Below are 12,163 nucleotides of genomic sequence, written 5' to 3'. Positions count from 1 at the left end.
TGTTTTTACTCCCATTTTTCATGAGCTGAACTCAAAGATCTAAGACGTTTTCTATGTACACAAAAAGGCCTTTTTCTTTCAAATATTGTTCACAAATTTGTCTAATTCTGTGTTAAGCGGGCTTTACACGCTACGATTTCGCTACAGCGATCTCGTTGGGGTCACGGATTTTGTGACGCACATCCAGCCGCTGTAGCGATGTCGTAGCGTGTGACTCCTAGGAGAGATTTTGGATCATTGCAAAAACGTCCAAAATCGCTCCTCGTTGACATGGGGGTCCGCTGCCAGTTATCGCTGCTGTCGCAGAGGCGAAGTTGTTCCTCGTTCCTGCGGCAGCACACATCGCTACATGTGACACGGCAGGAACGAGGAACATCTCCTTACCTGCCTCCGGCCATAATGCGGAAGGAAGGAGGTGGGCGGGATGTTACGTCCCGCTCATCTCCGCCCCTCCGCTTTCATTGATTGGGCGGCCGCTTAGTGACGCCGCTGTGACGCCGAACGGACCGCCCCCTTAGAAAGGAGGCGGTACGTCGGTCACAGCGACGTCGCTATGCAGGTAAGTATGTGTGACGGGGGTGCCAGATTTTGTGCGTGACGGGCAGCGATATGCCCGTTTCGCACAAACGATGGGGGTGGGTCGCATGTTAGCGATATCGGGCCGGATATCGCAGCATGTAAAGCCACCCTTACTGAGCACTTCTTTGCCAAGATCCATCCACCTCACAGGTGTGACATATCAAGATGCTGATTAGACAGCGTTTTTATTGCACAGGAGTGCCTTTGGCTGGCCACAATAAAAGGCCACTTTAAAATGTGGAGTTTTACAGTATTGGAGGGCTCTGGGGGGATCATAAAACAAGTCAGTATTTGGTGTGACCACCATTTACCTCACGCACTAAAACACATCTCCTTCGCATAGAGTTGATCAGGTTGGTGATTGTGGCTGTGGATTCTGGTCCGCTGCATGATGGCTGCAGAGTTGCTGATATTGGCAGGAAATTCAAAATGCTGTCGTATACGCCAATCCAGAGTATCCCACATATCCTCAATGGGTGACATGTCCGGGGAGTATGCTGCCGTGTATGAACTGGGAGGTTGTCAGTTTCCAGGATTTGTGTACAGATCATTGTAACATAAGGCCGTGCATTACCATGCTGCAACATGAGGTAATGGTTGTGAATGAAGCACATCAATGGGCCTCAGGATCTTGTATCTATGTGCATTCAAAATGGCATCAATTCAATGCACCTGTGTTCACTGGCCATAACATTCGCCTGCCTATACCATAACCCCACTGCCACCATGGAACACTTGATTCACAACATTGACAGCAGCAAACCCCTCACCCACATAATGCCGTACATGTGTCGCGGGCGGAGGGGACGCGCTCGCCTTGCTCGGTCCGGGGCTTCTGCTGCTGCTGCTTGGTGGCTCGAGCGGTGGGCCGGACCCGGGAACTCGAGCAGCGCTCCTCACCCGTGAGTGAAAAGGGGGATGGTTTGGTTAGGGAGATTGTCCGTGACGCCACCCACGGGACGTGGTGATGATGGCACCACCGCTGCTGGTGACGGGGATCCGGGGAGAGATGGTAGGGAACAGCTAGGATGTTGTCCCCTCCGTGGGTAGCGGGTTGGTGATCCCGGGGCCCGATGGTGTAACGGGGAGGCTGGACGGCTGGGGTGCAGGGTTGCAGGGACAGCGTGGTGCGGTGCCGGATGGCACTGGTGTACTCACTCAGACAATCACTGACAGAGTCTCTGGTAAACCAAAACGGCCGGATGGACGGGTCCCGCAGCCGGCTGCAGTGTTGTTGTGCTCTCCCCGGACGGTTGATGGTGGGTGTCTTTCCCTGCACCTTTTAAAAATGTTCTGACTCCTGTGGTTGCCCACCGGTAGTCCGTTCCCCGGCGTATAGGTGCCGTAGGAGCCCGTTTTGCCCGCAGGTGCTGGCCCTTGGATCTCTAGCCTGTGGCTGTGGCTGTATATCCTCACGGTGTGAGCGGTTGCCTTCTGTCGGGACTTGGTTGTTGGGGAACCCCTGGAGTTCCTGTCACACTCGGATTTGACTATTCACAGCGGCTCCAAGCCTGGTCGGGGTCCGATGGCCCTGCCTGTGTGTGCTTAGCTTGACTCCGCTCCCCGGTTTGGTACCGGTGGGCCACTGCCCAGCCCTGGTCCGTACGGCTTTGCAGAGTTCCACCAACTCCTGCAGACGGCCACCACCATCTGCCAACCTTGCTGTCAGTGCCTGGGCTCCTACACAGGCACACGCAGACCTTTTACTCCTCTCACTTTCACTTCCAAAGGTAGACTGCCTGCTTTTCCTGCCTCCAGGCCTGTGAACTCCTCGGTGGGTGGGGCCAAACACCTGGCTCTGCCCCACCTGGTGTGGACATCAGACCCTGGAGGGAGGCAACAAGGGTTTTTGTCTGACTGTTGTTACTGTCTAGGGTGGGGGGGTGTGCATGTTGTTATGTATGTGACTACCTGGCTAGTCCAGGGCATCACATTCCCCCTTGGTAAAATGCAGACCGTCCACGGGCTGCCCGTCCATCACCGGTTTTAATTTTGTTTCTGTAAAAGATAATTTAACACATAACATTCAACATAAGTATATTTCAGTTCTTCCCTTACGGGAGGCACGGTACTTTAACGTTTCAAACGGTAGACATTTTTATTAAAACGGACGGGTTCGTGGTCATCCGCTCTTCCACCCAAATAACCTAAACCTTGGTGCTGCCCCTAAGAAACAGGCAGCACCCCTTTACCCCAGTCCAGGTACAGGTTACCCGAGCGGGAACGGGTACCGTGTCTCGCACCCGACTGTCACTTCAGGGGACCCCATGTCCAGGGGAACCCCTGACCCCCGGAGGATGGCCACCGGTCCTGGTGGTGGCCGGGCCCCAGCCTCCTCTGCTGCGGGCCCTTCCTCCAACCTGCCTTTCCGGAGGCGGTACGGAACAGAAAACGGCCCACTAATTATTTACAGGCCCACAAGTTCATGGGTGGCCTGCCAGTTCTTGGCAATGTTCATGAGCAGTTTCTCATGTGGGCGGTAAAACACAGAGAGTCCCCACGGGGCCAACTTGTCTTAAAACGGACGGCAATCTGGTAAAACTTCGGTTTGATTAGTGTTCAATCATTCATTCAGCTATTTACACAATTAACATACGGCACCCCTAGATGTTAGTTTCCCTGTACCTAAGTGGGGGTCAACCTAGGTTGAGGCATGTGGACCTTCTGGGCCCACTGTCATCAGTAGAGGGCAAGGGGACAGAGGAGACAGTCAGTTCCTCTTCCCTGATGGCAGGTATGGAGAGTGGAGTCCCAAGGGGAGGGGGTATAGGTGCGTCCCTGGGTGCTTGTTCGAGCGGCTCACTGGTGGGCGTTTCCGTCTCCATTTCTTCCACGTGTTGTGGGAACATTATCACTGGAACAATCACCACACCGTTTTGCATAGGCCAGTCTGCTGGAAAATTGCCCATCACTGTGTGGATCACCTTCTTCTCCTTTTCCCCGCTCGGCGTAGGAACTGGAACTTCGTTTGTCACTCTCAAGGGGTGAGGACATTTCTTCAGGTGGTCCCTGGAAACCGTAGTGGCCGTCCTCCCATGGTCGCGACTGATCAGATAAGCCTTCTCATTCTCCCATTCAGTGGGCTGTATGACATACGGGGTCCTTTCCCACTGGTCATCCAGCTTATGGGTCCGTCTCGTCCCTTCAGCACGACATCTCCCAGCTCAAAGGGGACGGCTGACGCTCGCTTATTGAAACATTGTGCTTGTTTCTCCCGGCTCTGACCGAGATTCTTCTCCACATACTTCTGGACTAGTGTTGAGCAGACCCGGATCTGAAAAATCTGGATCTGCACGGTTTGAGGTTCCGATCCGAGTCCAACCAGTACCCGGGATCCGGGGTGCACGATCCGGATTTGGTTTTTTTTTTTTCGTTTTTTTTCTCTCTCCCTCTCTCTCTCTCCCTATTCATTTACATAGCCGCGGATTCCGGATCGGATCCGGACTTCGGCGGCAACCCGATCCAGATCCGTCGGACCCGGATTATAGCCGATCCGCTTAACTCTATCCTGGACTTGTTGGTATTGGATCTGCCGCCGAGTATCCAAGCCAGCAGTCGAAGGAAGGGCCTCAGGAGCTTCCAAGCCCATTTCTAAGTCCACCGGCAGCCGGCCCGGTCGGTCTCTCATCAGATACGCCGGGGTGCATTTGGTAAAACTACAAGGGACGTTATTGTACATGTCTACCAGATCAGGCAGCTTTTCTGGCCACAGGTTCCGCTCTCCCAACGGTATCACCTTGAGGAGATCCAGGACCAGGTGGTTCATCTTCTCACACATCCCATTAGTCTGGGCATGGTATGGCGTGGTCCTGATCTTCTTACAACCATACAATTGGCAGAATTCTTGAAACACCTCTGCTTCAGAGGCTGAACCCTGGTCTGTAAGTACCCTCTCCGGGTATCCGTGCGGTCGACAGAAGTAGGCCTGGAATGCCCTGACTGCGATACGGCCGGTCAAATCTTTGACTGGAACAACCACCATGAATCTGGAGTAGTGGTCCACGATGGTCAAGGCATAGGTATATCCATTCCGGCTGGGTGTGAGCTTGACGTGGTCCAAGGCAACCAACTCCAGCGGTTGATGGGTGATGATCGGCTGTAGAGGGGCTCTGGCTGACTTCATCCTTCCTTTTCAACGCACAGGGGCCGCACTCTCGGCACCAAGCCTCCACAGACTCTCACATCCCCCTCCAATAGAACGGCTCTCTCAGCAACATCTCCAGCTTTTTCCAGCCGAAATGCCCGGCGCCATCGTGATATGCCCGTAGGACCTTGGGCACGCTGACCTGAGGGACCACCAGCTGACGAACCTTCTCGTGAGTCTTCGGGTTGATCAGCCCTTGATATAGCTTCACCTCGTGCAGGTACAGCCGGGCTCGTGCTTTCCACAGTCGCTGGGCCTACGGGGGTGCTGCCGGATCCATTCCGGAGGAGCCTTGTTCAATCATGGTCTTAACCAATTGGACAGCAGGCGCTTGGTCTTGGGCTTTTCGCCATCCCTGACTGGGTAGCGGGTCCAGGTTCGCCTGTTGTTGTTTGACATGTAGTTTTTCGACCAGTGGCCAATGGAATGCGGGCAACTCGATTTCTTCGAGGTCATCATCTTCCGACCCCCCATCCGGCAGGTGGGGCATCTGGGACAACGCATCCGCGTTGGTGTTCTTGCGGCCGGCTCTGTATTTGATAGTGAAGTCATAATTAGACAGCCTGGCCACCCACCGCTGTTCCAGAGCGCCCAGTTTGGCCGTGTCCAGATGGGTCAACGGATTATTGTCCGTGTAAGCCGTGAATTTTGCCGCTGTGAGATAATGTCGGAACCTCTCAGTGATTGCCCACACCAGGGCCAGGAACTCAAGCTTGAAGGAGCTGTAATTTTCGGGATTCCTTTCCATGGGCCGGAGTTTTCTGCTGGCATAGGCGATCACCTTTTCTCGCCTGTCCTGGACCTGGGACAGGACTGCTCCCAAGCCCACATTGCTGGCGTCGGTGTTGAGGATGAACGGGAGGCTGTAGTCGGGGTACGCCAGGATCTCCTCTCCCGTCAAGGCCGTCTTCAGCTGGTGAAAGGACTCCTCATGCTTCTTCTCCCACACAAACGGAGATCCAGGGGACCTGCCACCCTTGGTCTGTCCCACGAGGAGATCTTGCATGGGGGCGGCCATCTTCGTGTACCCCTTGATGAAGCAACGATAGTAGCCCACCAGGCCCAGGAACTGTCTCACCTCTCTCACTGTGGTCGGTCTCGGCCAGTCCTGGATAGCAGTGATCTTCTCGGGATCTGGGGTGACACCTTCTGCGCCCACCACGTGTCCGAGGTACTGTACCCTAGGCTTCAGTAGGTGGCTTTTGGATGGCTTCAGTTTCATCCCATACTTGGCTAGGCACGCGGACACTTCAGCCAGATGTTCCAGGTGGGCCTCGTACGTCTGGGAGTATACGATCACATCATCTAGATACAGTAGGACCGTTTCGAAATTGAGATGTCCCAGGCAACACTCCATGAGCCGTTGGACGGTTCCGGGGCATTGCGCAGCCTGAACGGCATGCTGTTAAACTCGCAGAGTACCATGGGAGTGGTGAATGCAGTCTTCTCACGGTCCTATGGTGCGACCGCCACCTGCCAGTATCCGCTGGTAAGGTCAATGGTAGAGAAGAAGTTAGCAGTTCTCAGCGCAGCTAGCGACTCTTCGACATGGGGGAGAGGATAGGCATCTTTATGCGTTATCTGGTTAATCTTCCGGTAATCCACACACATTCTCATGGTGCCATCCTTCTTCTTCACCAGCACCAGTGGGGCTGCCCAGGGACTACAAGTATCCCGAATGACCCCTGCCTCCTTCATGTTCCTCAACATGACTTTGGCGCATTGATAATGGGCTGACGGGATGGGCCTATATCTTTCTTTAGTGGGTGGATGTATGCCTGTAGGTATATGGTGTTGAACCCCTTTAATCCTCCCAAAACCCAATGAGTGCTTGCTGAAAACCTGTTCATACTCTTGCACTACCCTGTATACCCCTTCTTTGTGATGCGTGGGTGTGATTTCAGTGTCTATGTGTAGTTCCTGGCACCACTCTCCTAACTGTTCAGGGGGTATATGGTTACTGGCAGGGGATGCTGAGGGAGGAGGGGCGGCTTCGTGAATGGTGTGAGGGTATAGGGTAAGCAACTTGGCAAGGGTAGCGTAACAGGGAAGCCTAACTTCCTCCTCACCACAATTCAACACTCTTACAGGCACTCTCCCCTTTTTGACGTCAACCACCCCTCTGGCCGCCATCACCGTGGGCCAGTGTTCAGAAGGCGTGGGTTCCACCATCGCCGGGTAGTCGCGCCCCTGGGGGGCCTACTGCTGCCCTGCACCAAATCATCATCTCGCTTCGGGGTGGCACTACCAAGGGGGCCCCATCCATCACCCTTACTCCACCAATCTCTCCACCAGTTGAATTCACTTGTTGCCGATATAGGAGGGCCCGGATCTCACGCTGCACAGCCCTCTGTCGGCCTCCTCCTGGTGTGGTGGCCAACTGCTGCAACAGACTCAGCACCTCACTCATACAATGCTCCATCACATTAGTCCCTAGGATTACTTTTGGGTTATGGTCACTGGGTTCATTCATCACCACAATCATCCCTTGGTTCTTTAACTCCGCACGTCCCACGGTCAGGGTCACTTGTTTGTATCCCACTTGGGTTAGAGGGAGTCCATTGGCTGCGACAAGGGTCAGGCTATCATCAGAGGGGGCAAGTTCGTCAGTACCCCAATACTGCTGGTACAGTGTATATGGTATAGTGGTTACCTGTGATTCTGTGTCCAAGAGGGCCATGAGCGGGATGCCGTCCACTGCCAGAGGGATGATGGGGCGAGCTCCGACGTACCAGTCTCGCCAGTCGGGGGGGGCATCGGTGTCTACTCCTGAGGATTGGCCCTTGGCCCCAGGGGTTGCTCGTTTAACGGGCATCGCCTAGAGTAGTGGCCAGGCTTGCTGCACCTGTAACAAATAGGAGGCCCATACCGTGAGTCATTGGTCCTTCTCCACTGCATCCAGGGGACATCTTCCAGGCTGTCGGCGAGCTGGATCCTCCCTGGGGGCTTGACTCTTGTCGGAAGCTGGAGTGCGGCGAGGATCTTGGCTAGGTTCTCCATCCATGCGGCGGACCTGGGCAGCTAGCTCCTCCATCATTCTGACGGGCGCTGCAGGGGCCTGTAGAGCCGGGGAGGAGGTGCCACCGTGATGGGAGCGGTTTCCGCCGGCCATGGGGCCGCCTCAGGCATTGGGACCTGCAGGGCCTTGATGGTCCGCTCCTTCAATACTGCAAAATCCAGATTCGGGTGTTCCAAGGCTCACAGCCGTAGCTGCTTGCGGTCTTCCGCAGACCCCAGCCCTTGCAGAAATTGTTCCACTAGCATCTTATTGCTGTCCGCATCATTAATAGTGTCCACCCACTTCAGCGTACGGAGGGCTGTTTGCAGGCGCACGGTATAGTCTCTTATATTATCCGCAGGCCGCTGTCGACACTGATAGAACTGCATCCGCAATTCCGCTTCCGTGCGGGTCTCAAAAGCGATTTGGAGTTTCTCAAAAATGGTAGTCACTGAGGCTCGGTCCGCGTCGGTCCAGGTCTCCGTCTCCTGCTCAGCCGTGCCGGTTAGCTGCCCTAGCATTACCGCTGCCCGTTGCCTGTCAGTCAAGGGATATAAATTGAGGACCGGGCTAATCTTTTTCCAGAACACCTGCAAAGCATCAGGCTTCCCATTGTACTCCGGCAGCCGGGTAGCACCGGGCACATAGGGCAGGGAGAACGGCATTACCTGGGCGACCGCCGGGCCCGCGGCCTCCCCCGCTCTTTCGGCCGGAGCACAAGCTACCGCGTCTCCATCTACGGGCGCTGCTGCGGCTGTGACCGCCACTCCTCCAACGGCTCCGTCGGGCGCAGACATCTTTTTCCCGTCCCCCCTTGGTTCTCTTTAGCACTTCCTCTTTGGGGGCGGGGCTTCACTTTTGCGCCTTCCCTGCTCGGGGAAGACGCTTGAGCGGGAAATCTTCGCGCCAAAAATGGCGGTGCTTCAAATTTTTCGGCCGGACGCCGCCTGCGGGGACTGCAAGGCGCACCTCTACCGGTAGGTAGATCGGTTCTATCCTGTTCGTGACGCCAAGTTGTCGCGGGCGGAGGGGACGCGCTCGCCACGCTCGGGTCCAGGGCTTCTGCTGCTGCTGCTCGGTAGCTCGAGCAGTGGGCCAGACCCGGGGACTCGAGGAGCGCTCCTCACCCGTGAGTGAAAAGGGATGGTTGGGTTAGGGAGATTGTCCGTGACGCCACCCACGGGACGTGATGATGATGGCACCACCACTGCTGGTGATGGGGATCCCGGGAGAGATGGTAGGGAGCAGCTAGGATGTTGTCCCCTCCGTGGTTAGGGGGTTGGTGATCCCGGGGCCCGGTGGTGTAACGGGGAGGCTGGACGGCTGGGGTGCAGGGACAGCGCGGCGCGGTGCCGGATGGCATTGGTGTACTCCCTCAGACAATCACTGACAGAGTCTCTGGTAAACCAAATGGCCGGATGGACGGGTCCTGCAGCCGGCTGCAGTGTTGTTGTGCTCTCCCCGGACAGCTGATGGTGGCTGTCTTTCCCTGCACCTTTTAGAAATGTTCTGACTCCTGTGGTTGCCCACCGGTAGTCCACTCCCCGGCGTATAGGTGCCGTAGGAGCCCGTTTTGCCCGCAGGCGCTGGCCCTTGGATCTCTAGCCTGTGGCGGTAGCTGTATATCCTCACGGTGTGAGCGGTTGCCTTCTGTCGTGACTTAGTTGTTGGGGAACCCCTGGGGATCCTGTCACATTTGACTATTGACGGCGGCTCCAAGCCTAGTCAGGGTCCGATGGCCCTGCCTGTGTGTGCTTAGCTTGACTCCGCTCTCCGGTTTGGTACCGGTGGGCCACTGCCCAGCCCCGGTCCTTACGGCTTTGCAGAGTTCCACCAACTCCTGCAGACGGCCACCACTGTCTGCCAACCTTGCTGTCAGTGCCTGGGCTCCTACACAGGCACACGCAGACCTTTTATTCCTCTCACTTTCACCTCCAAAACTAGACTGCCTGCTTTTCCCGCCTCCAGGCCTGTGAAGTCCTCAGTGAGTGGGGCCAACCGCCTGGCTCCGCCCCACCTGGTATGGACATCAGACCCTGGAGGGAGGCAACAAGGGTTTTTGTCTGACTGTTGTTACTGTCTAGGGTGGGGTGTGTGTGCATGTTGTTATGCATGTGACTACCTGGCTAGTCCAGGGCGTCACACATGCACTCTGCCATCTGCCCTGTACAGTGAAAACTGTGATTCATCTGTGAAGAGAACTGCTCTCCAACATGCCAGACGTCATGGAATGTGAGCATTTGCCCGCTCAAGTCAGTTACAACGACGAACTGCAGTCAGGTGGAGGTTCCGATGAGGATGATGAACAGCAGATGACCCTCCCTGACATGGTTTTTGATAGTTTGTGCAAAAATGATTTGAATATGCAAATCCAATGTGCCAGCAGCTGTCAGGGTGGCCGGTCTCAGACAATTGTAGAGTGGCGCTGTGCAGTAGTCGAGGGTGAAGGATTGATTACAGTTGCCCCAGCATGCTACATGAAATGCCTGGACCTGGCTGGTTGTTTGGACTTCAGCCATGTGGGCTGAGAACCCATGTAGGCCGCATATTGCTGATATGGGCTGGCAAGGACCGGATGACAACTCACACACAAAAGGAGACCAACTGTTCATCTTGAATCACAATTCTTTACTGGACAGTGAACTGTCATTCATAACATTACACTCCAGATAGCGGTCACAAATCTTCCAGTACGTGACATTTTCACTTTGCATTAACAGACACAGTTCAACTGTCCCACAGTTGTGTCCGATTTAAATGGGCCGGTGAGTCCCAGTGCAACTCAGTCCAACGTTACAGTGCGACAGTCACCTTCCCTTCCTGCTGTCCCACGTTCAGGGACATGCAATTGATGTCTTCAGGGGCAGGAACCTAATCACTATTGTCCACCACTATTACACAATCTTGGAGGTGAAGATGCTGGATGTGGAGGTCCTGGGCTGGTGTGGTTACACGTGGCCTGCTGTTATGAGGCCGGTTAGATGTACTGCCAAATTCTCTGAAATGTCTTTGGAGACGACTTATAGTGGAGAAATGAACATTCAATTCACGGTCAACAGCTGTGATGGACATTCCTGAAGTGTGCATGCCATTTGCACGCTCCCTCAAATATCTCCACTACAAATTGTGCGCTCCTTGCGATATCTGTGACATTGTGCTGTGAGATAAAACTGCACAATTCAGAGAGGCTTATTATTATGGCCAGCCTAAAGGTACCGTCACACTAAGCGACGCTCCAGCGATCCCACCAGCAACCTGACCTGGCAGGGATCGCTGGAGCATCGCTACACGGGTTGTTGGTGAGCTGTCAAACAGGCAGATCTCACCAGCAACCAGTGACCAGCCCCCAGCCAGCAGCGACGCGTGGAAGCGATGCTGCGCTTGGTAACTAAGGTAATATCGGGTAACCAACCCTGATATTTACCTTGGTTACCAGCGCACACCGCTTTGTGCTGGCTCCCTGTACTCCTAGCCAGAGTACACATCGGGTTATTTACCCGATGTGTAGTCCGGCTATGTGTGCAGGGAGCAGGGAGCCGGCACTAGCAGCGTGAGAGCGGCGGATGCTGGTAACGAAGGTAAATATCGGGTAACCAAGGAAAGGGCTTCTTGGTTACCCGATATTTACCTTTGTTACCAGCGTCCGCAGAAGCCGGTTCCCTGCTCACTGCACATTCAGTTGTTGCTCTCTCGCTGTCACACACAGCGATCTGTGCTTCACAGCGGGACAGCAACAACTAAAAAATGGTCCAGGACATTCAGCAACAACCAATGACCTCACAGCAGGGGCCAGGTTGTTTCTGGATGTCACACACAGCAACATCGCTAGCAACATCGCTGCTACGTCACAAAAGTCGTTCCTTAGCAGCGATGTTGCTAGCGATGTTGCTTAGTGAGACGTGGCCTTAAAGCACACCTGTGCAATAATCATGCTGTCCAATCAGCATCTTGATATGTCACACCTGTGAAGTGGATGGTTTATCTCTGCAAAGAAGAAATGCAAACTACACACAGATTTAGGCCCCCTTCACACGTCCGTGAAAAACACGCACGTGTGTTACGGGCCGTTTTTCGGGTCCGTGTCCCGTTTTTGTGTCCGTTTTTATGGTCCGTGTGGCACCTGTGTGAATTGCGTATGCTAGCCGTGTTTGTGTGCAGAATGTCCGTGTGTGCGTGTGGAATAAACGTGTATGTGAACGTGTAATGTCCGTGTGTAATGTCCGTGTGTGTGATGCACAATGTCGTTTATAAATGTCGGCTGACAGCAGACAGAGTTGCGCGATGAGAATGAACTCGGGTGAACTTCACCCGACTTCATCCTCATACCGCGGCTCTGTCTGTGTCGAGTACTGATTAGCGGTCACCTGTGAAGGATTCACCGGTGACCGCTAATCCCCCGATTGACTGAAGTGTCCCCCCCTCTCTCATACTCACCGATCCCC

The 12,163-nt window shown here is 54.7% G+C and overlaps 1 protein-coding gene across 4 annotated transcripts in view; it reads right to left on the bottom strand.

Annotated features, from left to right (window-relative positions):
- GRIK4 (glutamate ionotropic receptor kainate type subunit 4) overlaps nt 1-12,163 on the bottom strand; it is a 564,520-nt gene that overhangs the window by 161,109 nt on the left and 391,248 nt on the right. The window lies entirely within an intron of this gene.

This window comes from Anomaloglossus baeobatrachus, chromosome 11 (genome assembly GCF_048569485.1).
Source record: "Anomaloglossus baeobatrachus isolate aAnoBae1 chromosome 11, aAnoBae1.hap1, whole genome shotgun sequence".
NCBI classification, from domain to species: domain Eukaryota; kingdom Metazoa; phylum Chordata; class Amphibia; order Anura; family Aromobatidae; genus Anomaloglossus; species Anomaloglossus baeobatrachus.
The sequence above is the reverse complement of the archived record's forward strand: the minus strand, read 5'-3'. Positions and strand labels throughout refer to the sequence as shown.